Here is a 10,572-nt window from a genome sequence, read left to right as displayed (position 1 = left end):
AAAAAAAAAAAAAAAAAAAAAAAAAAAAAAAAAAAAAAAAAAAAAAAAAAAAAAAAAAAAAAAAAAAAAAAAAAAAAAAAAAAAAAAAAAAAAAAAAAAAAAAAAAAAAAAAAAAAAAAAAAAAAAAAAAAAAAAAAAAAAAAAAAAAAAAAAAAAAAAAAAAAAAAAAAAAAAAAAAAAAAAAAAAAAAAAAAAAAAAAAAAAAAAAAAAAAAAAAAAAAAAAAAAAAAAAAAAAAAAAAAAAAAAAAAAAAAAAAAAAAAAAAAAAAAAAAAAAAAAAAAAAAAAAAAAAAAAAAAAAAAAAAAAAAAAAAAAAAAAAAAAAAAAAAAAAAAAAAAAAAAAAAAAAAAAAAAAAAAAAAAAAAAAAAAAAAAAAAAAAAAAAAAAAAAAAAAAAAAAAAAAAAAAAAAAAAAAAAAAAAAAAAAAAAAAAAAAAAAAAAAAAAAAAAAAAAAAAAAAAAAAAAAAAAAAAAAAAAAAAAAAAAAAAAAAAAAAAAAAAAAAAAAAAAAAAAAAAAAAAAAAAAAAAAAAAAAAAAAAAAAAAAAAAAAAAAAAAAAAAAAAAAAAAAAAAAAAAAAAAAAAAAAAAAAAAAAAAAAAAAAAAAAAAAAAAAAAAAAAAAAAAAAAAAAAAAAAAAAAAAAAAAAAAAAAAAAAAAAAAAAAAAAAAAAAAAAAAAAAAAAAAAAAAAAAAAAAAAAAAAAAAAAAAAAAAAAAAAAAAAAAAAAAAAAAAAAAAAAAAAAAAAAAAAAAAAAAAAAAAAAAAAAAAAAAAAAAAAAAAAAAAAAAAAAAAAAAAAAAAAAAAAAAAAAAAAAAAAAAAAAAAAAAAAAAAAAAAAAAAAAAAAAAAAAAAAAAAAAAAAAAAAAAAAAAAAAAAAAAAAAAAAAAAAAAAAAAAAAAAAAAAAAAAAAAAAAAAAAAAAAAAAAAAAAAAAAAAAAAAAAAAAAAAAAAAAAAAAAAAAAAAAAAAAAAAAAAAAAAAAAAAAAAAAAAAAAAAAAAAAAAAAAAAAAAAAAAAAAAAAAAAAAAAAAAAAAAAAAAAAAAAAAAAAAAAAAAAAAAAAAAAAAAAAAAAAAAAAAAAAAAAAAAAAAAAAAAAAAAAAAAAAAAAAAAAAAAAAAAAAAAAAAAAAAAAAAAAAAAAAAAAAAAAAAAAAAAAAAAAAAAAAAAAAAAAAAAAAAAAAAAAAAAAAAAAAAAAAAAAAAAAAAAAAAAAAAAAAAAAAAAAAAAAAAAAAAAAAAAAAAAAAAAAAAAAAAAAAAAAAAAAAAAAAAAAAAAAAAAAAAAAAAAAAAAAAAAAAAAAAAAAAAAAAAAAAAAAAAAAAAAAAAAAAAAAAAAAAAAAAAAAAAAAAAAAAAAAAAAAAAAAAAAAAAAAAAAAAAAAAAAAAAAAAAAAAAAAAAAAAAAAAAAAAAAAAAAAAAAAAAAAAAAAAAAAAAAAAAAAAAAAAAAAAAAAAAAAAAAAAAAAAAAAAAAAAAAAAAAAAAAAAAAAAAAAAAAAAAAAAAAAAAAAAAAAAAAAAAAAAAAAAAAAAAAAAAAAAAAAAAAAAAAAAAAAAAAAAAAAAAAAAAAAAAAAAAAAAAAAAAAAAAAAAAAAAAAAAAAAAAAAAAAAAAAAAAAAAAAAAAAAAAAAAAAAAAAAAAAAAAAAAAAAAAAAAAAAAAAAAAAAAAAAAAAAAAAAAAAAAAAAAAAAAAAAAAAAAAAAAAAAAAAAAAAAAAAAAAAAAAAAAAAAAAAAAAAAAAAAAAAAAAAAAAAAAAAAAAAAAAAAAAAAAAAAAAAAAAAAAAAAAAAAAAAAAAAAAAAAAAAAAAAAAAAAAAAAAAAAAAAAAAAAAAAAAAAAAAAAAAAAAAAAAAAAAAAAAAAAAAAAAAAAAAAAAAAAAAAAAAAAAAAAAAAAAAAAAAAAAAAAAAAAAAAAAAAAAAAAAAAAAAAAAAAAAAAAAAAAAAAAAAAAAAAAAAAAAAAAAAAAAAAAAAAAAAAAAAAAAAAAAAAAAAAAAAAAAAAAAAAAAAAAAAAAAAAAAAAAAAAAAAAAAAAAAAAAAAAAAAAAAAAAAAAAAAAAAAAAAAAAAAAAAAAAAAAAAAAAAAAAAAAAAAAAAAAAAAAAAAAAAAAAAAAAAAAAAAAAAAAAAAAAAAAAAAAAAAAAAAAAAAAAAAAAAAAAAAAAAAAAAAAAAAAAAAAAAAAAAAAAAAAAAAAAAAAAAAAAAAAAAAAAAAAAAAAAAAAAAAAAAAAAAAAAAAAAAAAAAAAAAAAAAAAAAAAAAAAAAAAAAAAAAAAAAAAAAAAAAAAAAAAAAAAAAAAAAAAAAAAAAAAAAAAAAAAAAAAAAAAAAAAAAAAAAAAAAAAAAAAAAAAAAAAAAAAAAAAAAAAAAAAAAAAAAAAAAAAAAAAAAAAAAAAAAAAAAAAAAAAAAAAAAAAAAAAAAAAAAAAAAAAAAAAAAAAAAAAAAAAAAAAAAAAAAAAAAAAAAAAAAAAAAAAAAAAAAAAAAAAAAAAAAAAAAAAAAAAAAAAAAAAAAAAAAAAAAAAAAAAAAAAAAAAAAAAAAAAAAAAAAAAAAAAAAAAAAAAAAAAAAAAAAAAAAAAAAAAAAAAAAAAAAAAAAAAAAAAAAAAAAAAAAAAAAAAAAAAAAAAAAAAAAAAAAAAAAAAAAAAAAAAAAAAAAAAAAAAAAAAAAAAAAAAAAAAAAAAAAAAAAAAAAAAAAAAAAAAAAAAAAAAAAAAAAAAAAAAAAAAAAAAAAAAAAAAAAAAAAAAAAAAAAAAAAAAAAAAAAAAAAAAAAAAAAAAAAAAAAAAAAAAAAAAAAAAAAAAAAAAAAAAAAAAAAAAAAAAAAAAAAAAAAAAAAAAAAAAAAAAAAAAAAAAAAAAAAAAAAAAAAAAAAAAAAAAAAAAAAAAAAAAAAAAAAAAAAAAAAAAAAAAAAAAAAAAAAAAAAAAAAAAAAAAAAAAAAAAAAAAAAAAAAAAAAAAAAAAAAAAAAAAAAAAAAAAAAAAAAAAAAAAAAAAAAAAAAAAAAAAAAAAAAAAAAAAAAAAAAAAAAAAAAAAAAAAAAAAAAAAAAAAAAAAAAAAAAAAAAAAAAAAAAAAAAAAAAAAAAAAAAAAAAAAAAAAAAAAAAAAAAAAAAAAAAAAAAAAAAAAAAAAAAAAAAAAAAAAAAAAAAAAAAAAAAAAAAAAAAAAAAAAAAAAAAAAAAAAAAAAAAAAAAAAAAAAAAAAAAAAAAAAAAAAAAAAAAAAAAAAAAAAAAAAAAAAAAAAAAAAAAAAAAAAAAAAAAAAAAAAAAAAAAAAAAAAAAAAAAAAAAAAAAAAAAAAAAAAAAAAAAAAAAAAAAAAAAAAAAAAAAAAAAAAAAAAAAAAAAAAAAAAAAAAAAAAAAAAAAAAAAAAAAAAAAAAAAAAAAAAAAAAAAAAAAAAAAAAAAAAAAAAAAAAAAAAAAAAAAAAAAAAAAAAAAAAAAAAAAAAAAAAAAAAAAAAAAAAAAAAAAAAAAAAAAAAAAAAAAAAAAAAAAAAAAAAAAAAAAAAAAAAAAAAAAAAAAAAAAAAAAAAAAAAAAAAAAAAAAAAAAAAAAAAAAAAAAAAAAAAAAAAAAAAAAAAAAAAAAAAAAAAAAAAAAAAAAAAAAAAAAAAAAAAAAAAAAAAAAAAAAAAAAAAAAAAAAAAAAAAAAAAAAAAAAAAAAAAAAAAAAAAAAAAAAAAAGTAGACAAGTAAGATTTAGAAATGCTTACACACTGTCAATAACCCTGGACCCGCAGGTCTTACTTTAACAAGGAACAAATTACCTTCTCAATTCGTGGTTAGACCATCATACTCTCAGGTTATTCGTTCATGATTACTACAGATGAATACATAACACATTGGACTAACTCCACAATCATAGTAACATACAATACCTCCTGTTAGTTTGCAAGGAACAACCTGGTACCTTGAACTCTCATTCAGTGGTTCAATACTTAACCTGGGATGACTATATTTCTGCTAGTCATCCCTAAGCATGGATATTAATACGGCTCCATCCATATAACCAAGACCAGTAGGTAGACCATGATCATATGACCGAGTCAGTGGGCCAGAGTTGTTTACAGCGACCGCCAAGCTGAAGGCTCGCTCGCTAGGTACACTCAGGGAGGTTGACTCGTTACACACTGGCAGAGTGGTGGGGGCCCTTCCCGGGGATCGTGTCCTGGGATTCTAAATGCGCCCTTAGAGACAGTCTTCAAGAGCCATGGTGCCCATAGGTAGCTATCGACCTTCGGGAGAGTGGCTAACACATCCGCGTCTGTAGACGTGGGAGAAGAGTCACGAATGCGTGAATATTTAACTTCACTATACAAAACATACGTCTGGCACCGGTTCAGACGATAGCTAGAGCTCTACTTTACTTGACTTAATTGGCACTGAAGGTACTATGTTGAAACATGAACACTGATATTTGCAAAAATGACTAAGTTAAACTGAGTTAATATGGCGGCGTGAAACACACGTGAACCTACCTGTAGACGTGGGAGAAGAGTCACGAATGCGTGATTCTCCCTCGTGTAGAGGTATATACGTGCCCCCGCTGGGCAGCTTGGGCCTCCATATTCATGCCAGAAAGGTCAATCTCACCAACAACATACCTTCTCTACCATGTTGGATCACCGTATATTTAATTATGAACTCCGGTGTTCCGGATCAGGGTAATTTCCTATGTCTATTCATATAATCTAATCAGCGGTTGAGCTTGCCAGGAAAAGGTGGAATATACACGTTGATAACAACAATTCTGCAAGCTCAGGCCTACAGCGAACAAGGAACTATTCACAGGGAGACGTTAGATCTTGGAGATTATACCAGTTGACAGAATAGTTCAGGAAATTAATGACTTTCTTAAATAGATAACTGACACTAATTAAACTATAAACATCAGATTCTCTGATGTCGGGGCGACAAAATGATCTAACTTCAGGCGAGATCAGAAACTCATGGATATCCCCACGGACGACGTAAAATACGCCACTCTAACTGGCAAACTCAACACTCGCCTACTTGACACGTCTTACTAACAATAAGGACAGTTGAAGCGTTCAACACCACTCACAATGGATCTTGAATGTTCCAACTGTAAACAGACATATCTAAGTTGACTCAAAACAAAGGTGTTCTCTCTCACATTCAAATACATTATATAGAGAGGTTGGTTTCAGTAAGTCAGAGAAAATGGGATAACGGAGGACTGAGGCGTCTTGAAGTGACGAGAAAACGGACTCCTCAGATGGAGGACTCAAAAATAAAGCAGAGGTACATGTTTTGTGGGCTATTGAGCGTAATATGAATCATTTGATTTTGGCATTAACTGACGTGTACGACCGTGGTCGTTACAAAGCTTTCCCCTCCCAAAGATTCAGTATTATGCGGTATAGTCAACAAAACATTCACAGTAAATACACAATTTCAAACACCATATCTTGCAGTATTGGGGTAATGGTCAAAAATACAGACAACACACATGTTACAAAATTTTCACATACATAAAATTTTGCAACTCAAATGAATAATCACAAAAAAAACTCCCAGACATGGGCAGATAAAACTAACAAAGCAATACTGATCATGACCCACAGAAGAACATAATCATACATCAATAGTACGGACATAATAATAAAAAAAAAAAACGGCCGGCCTTAATTACAGTTTTTGTACATTTTTAACTACACCATCCACCAGGATGACAGGTATCTTGGTTATATGGATGGAGTCAGTGGGCCAGAGTTGTTTACAGCGACCGCCAAGCTGAAGGCTCGCTCGCTAGGTACACTCAGGGAGGTTGACTCGTTACACACTGGCAGAGTGGTGGGGGCGCTTCCCGGGGATCGTGTCCTGGGATTCTAAATGCGCCCTTAGAGACAGTCTTCAAGAGTGTAATGAGTGATTGTCAGACCAAACCTTACAGCCCAGAATTATGTCACATATAACAGCAAGTACACCACAGACCTCGTGGTACCACCACATTCCGATTTGACACACCTCAGGTCGACCCAAGGGACTTGACCTTGCCCGCTAATGACGTGAGCCGGTGACCTACAACCGCACCTAGCCAAGACACCTGGCCAGGACCACACCTGCACACAATTATCCAGATCAAACCAGTTTAGTGTTAATTGTTAGAGGTCAGAAGCCGGCTGGGCCGACCCCATATAAAGGCCCTACAGTCCCGTCCACGGGCATTCCATATTCGACATTCGAGATTCCCATTCGGGGTTCCATTACCATTCTGATTATCATTCTGATCCTGGTTGTCATTTGAACATTCTGAGGAGACGCTCATTACTCTGGAGATTCTCAGAGTCAAGCTCACCCTCTCCCCAGGTCGGGAAGGGGACTTCCCGACCAGACCCCAGCTAAGCAGAAGCCTCTCATAGGAGGCAGCCCAGCCAGCACTCACTGGGCCTACGTCAGGGTACACGTGAGTCTTGTCAGAACGTCCTAGGGTGAGTTACCTACTGTGGGAAGTGTATTCATTCAGGTGTGTCCGAGAGTCAGTGTCAAGTAACGTAAAGCATGATGTGTTAGTACCCCGATATAATAGTGATATTAATGTGTCCATGTCATTGAGTGAAGTAATAAATAGTTGTATCAAGAGGTGTTTAACAAGTTGTCCCTTTAAGAAGTGATATATGTGTATTGACATACGAGATAAGATAAGCGTAGTGACGCTGTGCAAATAACATCCAGGCCACGCTACCAAGTTTCCTATCTTTACATGCCTACTCTCTAGACTTCCTATATATATATGTCTTCCTCTCTCTGTTTATTTTGTGTCATTACAAGAGCCATGGTGCCCATAGGTAGCTATCGACCTTCGGGAGAGTGGCTAACACATCCGCGTCTGTAGACGTGGGAGAAGAGTCACGAATGCATGAATATTTAACTTCACTATACAAAACATACGTCTGGCACCGGTTCAGACGATAGCTAGAGCTCTACTTTACTTGACTTAATTGGCACTGAAGGTACTATGTTGAAACATGAACACTGATATTCGCAAAAATGACTAAGTTAAACTGAGTTAATATGGCGGCGTGGAACACACGTGAACCTACCTGTAGACGTGGGAGAAGAGTCACGAATGCGTGATTCTCCCTCGTGTAGAGGTATATACGTGCCCCCGCTGGGCAGCTTGGGCCTCCATATTCATGCCAGAAAGGTCAATCTCACCAACAACATACCTTCTCTACCATGTTGGATCACCGTATATTTAATTATGAACTCCGGTGTTCCGGATCAGGGTAATTTCCTATGTCTATTCATATAATCTAATCAGCGGTTGAGCTTGCCAGGAAAAGGTGGAATATACACGTTGATAACAACAATTCTGCAAGCTCAGGCCTACAGCGAACAAGGAACTATTCACAGGGAGACGTTAGATCTTGGAGATTATACCAGTTGACAGAATAGTTCAGGAAATTAATGACTTTCTTAAATAGATAACTGACACTAATTAAACTATAAACATCAGATTCTCTGATGTCGGGGCGACAAAATGATCTAACTTCAGGCGCGATCAGAAACTCATGGATATCCCCACGGATGACCTAAAATACGCCACTCTAACTGGCAAACTCAACACTCGCCTACTTGACACGTCTTACTAACAATAAGGACAGTTGAAGCGTTCAACACCACTCACAATGGATCTTGAATGTTCCAACTGTAAACAGACATATCTAAGTTGACTCAAAACAAAGGTGTTCTCTCTCACATTCAAATACATTATATAGAGAGGTTGGTTTCAGTAAGTCAGAGAAAATGGGATAACGGAGGACTGAGGCGTCTTGAAGTGACGAGAAAACGGACTCCTCAGATGGAGGACTAAAAAATAAAGCAGAGGTACATGTTTTGTGGGCTATTGAGCGTAATATGAATCATTTGATTTTGGCGTTAACTGACGTGTACGACCGTGGTCGTTACACCAACACTCAGGATTGAGGTAGAAATAGAAAATCACAGTGTTTCTCGTATATATATTGTTGCACAACACAGTGTTAAAGAGATACTAAGTTGGGCGAAGCTTGCTCAGAGTTCCTGTAGGGTGAGGAGCTTTCTGAGGGAGCGTGTGTGTGGAGCTGTTGAGAGATGTTGCTTGCTGGTGGAGGTAAGTAGAAAGAGAGCGATGAAGGCCAGGTGAGGTCTTATATAACCGCGGTAGGCGTGGCTTGATGGAAGGCCCCCGCTTTGTTCGGCGTCGCTGGTTACCTGACCTTGACCACGAGGGATACGCCGGTAGATTCGCGGGGGGTCGGCCAGTCAGCGACACGCGGCGTTTGTAGGGGAGGACTCCACTACAATACTCCCCCTCCCCTCCGGGCGCGACGGGGATATTAGCCGGGTTACGTCCCACTGTAACGACCACGGTCGTACACGTCAGTTAACGCCAAAATCAAATGATTCATATTACGCTCAATAGCCCACAAAACATGTACCTCTGCTTTTATTTTGAGTCCTCCATCTGAGGAGTCCGTTTTCTCATCACTTCAAGACGCCTCAGTCCTCCGTTATCCCATTTTCTCTGACTTACTGAAACCAACCTCTCTATATAATGAATTTGAATGTGAGAGAGAACACCTTTGTTTTGAGTCAACTTAGATATGTCTGTTTACAGTTGGAACATTCAAGATCCATTGTGAGTGGTGTTGAACACTTCAACTGTCCTTATTATTAGTAAGACGTGTCAAGTAATCAAGTGTTGAGTTTGCCACCTAGAGTCGCGTATTTTATGTCGTCCGTGGGGATACTGTAGTGGAAGTTTCCCTACAACTGCGTAGCTGCAAGCTACCTGCTGCGTCTTCCCTAGCAACCAAACTAGCGGCCCAGGCGGCGGCGTCACCAGATGCCGCAGTATCCTAGCAACGGAGCCAAAGACCGGTTACTTCTCGGGTTTTCCCAACATGACTCATAGATGACTCACGGCTGCTGGGTATATAAGCTCTGTCTCTCCATTGAGATTCATTCTGGTCCATCTTCCTGAACACGCAACACCTCCTCCAGCAAGCTCCTCGCTGTCCAGCTTTCATTCAACCAGGAGGCCAGCAACAGGCAACATCTTCTCTAACGAAGCTCGTGCACATCTACCTCCTTCAACACGCTACTCACCGAACGTCTCTACTGAGCAGCTTCTCACCACACGGCACCTCCAGCACCAGACTGTCTATCATATAACTTATATTATATAAGAAAACCACCTTAGAGTTTCTATCCATCCTGAGTGCTAGACAACATTATACCACGAACTCCTACAAATGGTGACTCCCAGAGATAAGCACTCACACAGGATGGAGGACGGACGGATCTCTCTGCCGACTTTCAACCGCAACGTCGAGGACTGGCTAGACCATGTGGAAGCAGCCCTCGCCGGCTCACGAGCGACCGACGAGCAAAAGTATGGCGCCCTGCTCTGTGCCTTGCCCACGGAAGTGGCCACGCGGGTCTCACAAACCATTGCCAACCCTCCAGATGACAACAAATTCGCTACCCTGCGGGCTGCCTTGAAGACGTGTTATCAACAGACCAGCCCCAATCTCCTGCAAGATCTATCCTCTATCTCCCTCGGGAACTCAACCCCAGGACGTCTCTGGGAGGAGATGTGCCGGCTGAACTCCCGTCACACAGACAGACTCCCCGACTCTATCCTGCGCCAGCTTCACACACAAAAGCTACCCACAGAAGTACGCAACATCCTGTCCGCAGTAGATTACTCTACGACACCAGAACTATTTGCAACCGCGGCAGATAGAATTTTCAACGAGTGCGCTGATGCACCCCTTGCCGCCACGGTCACACCAGTACCTACCATCGAACTTGTAAGCCGGGTCAACACCCCTCAGCGGAGCAATACCTCACAAGACATCAAGGACCTGTTGCAAACTTTGAACCGCAGGATGGACACCATTGAGCAGTTCTACTCCTCCATACCCGCTGCTGCGCCAGTTCCTGACTCGCACACCACGCCCTACAAGTTCAGACGCACAGCAGCCAGCCCCCAGCACAACAAATATACCCTCTGCTGGTATCACCAGACTTTCGGCCGCAATGCTCGAAACTGTGAGCCCTATTGCACCTAGTGGATTTCTCCCCTACAAACGCAGTTTGTCGCTGCGTAGCCGACCCCACGAATTCCCCAGTGTGTGCCTCGTGGTCTAGGTCAACCAGCGCCGCCATACATCACGGAGCGGGGGTCAACTACTAAGCCATGCCTACCCCCCGCTATTTAAGACCTGACCTCGTGGTGACCTGTCTCTTTCTACCTCCACCAACCAGCCAGCAACACCTCCTCCCCCTCCGCCTGCCTGGCGGCCCTCGCTCCTCCTCCGCTGCCTGGCGGTCCTCGCTCCCGCCGGCGAGCATGGCGACTCACAAGCTGTCCTTCTCTGAGCGTCCTCACCAACCAGCTCTCTCTACATCACGCTTGTAACCATGCTGCCTTCCCAGCACCAAGCTGCATTGTACATCCAATACAACATGTATACATGAGAGCACATCGTGAGTTTCCTTTCTCCATCCCATCCTGAGTGTGAACCAAAAATCCCAAAAACCCCACAAGACCACGAGGTATACAC

This window comes from Homarus americanus, unplaced genomic scaffold (assembly GCF_018991925.1).
Source record: "Homarus americanus isolate GMGI-L3 unplaced genomic scaffold, GMGI_Hamer_2.0 scaffold20930, whole genome shotgun sequence".
Classification (NCBI taxonomy): domain Eukaryota; kingdom Metazoa; phylum Arthropoda; class Malacostraca; order Decapoda; family Nephropidae; genus Homarus; species Homarus americanus.
Note: the sequence above shows the minus strand (reverse complement) of the source record.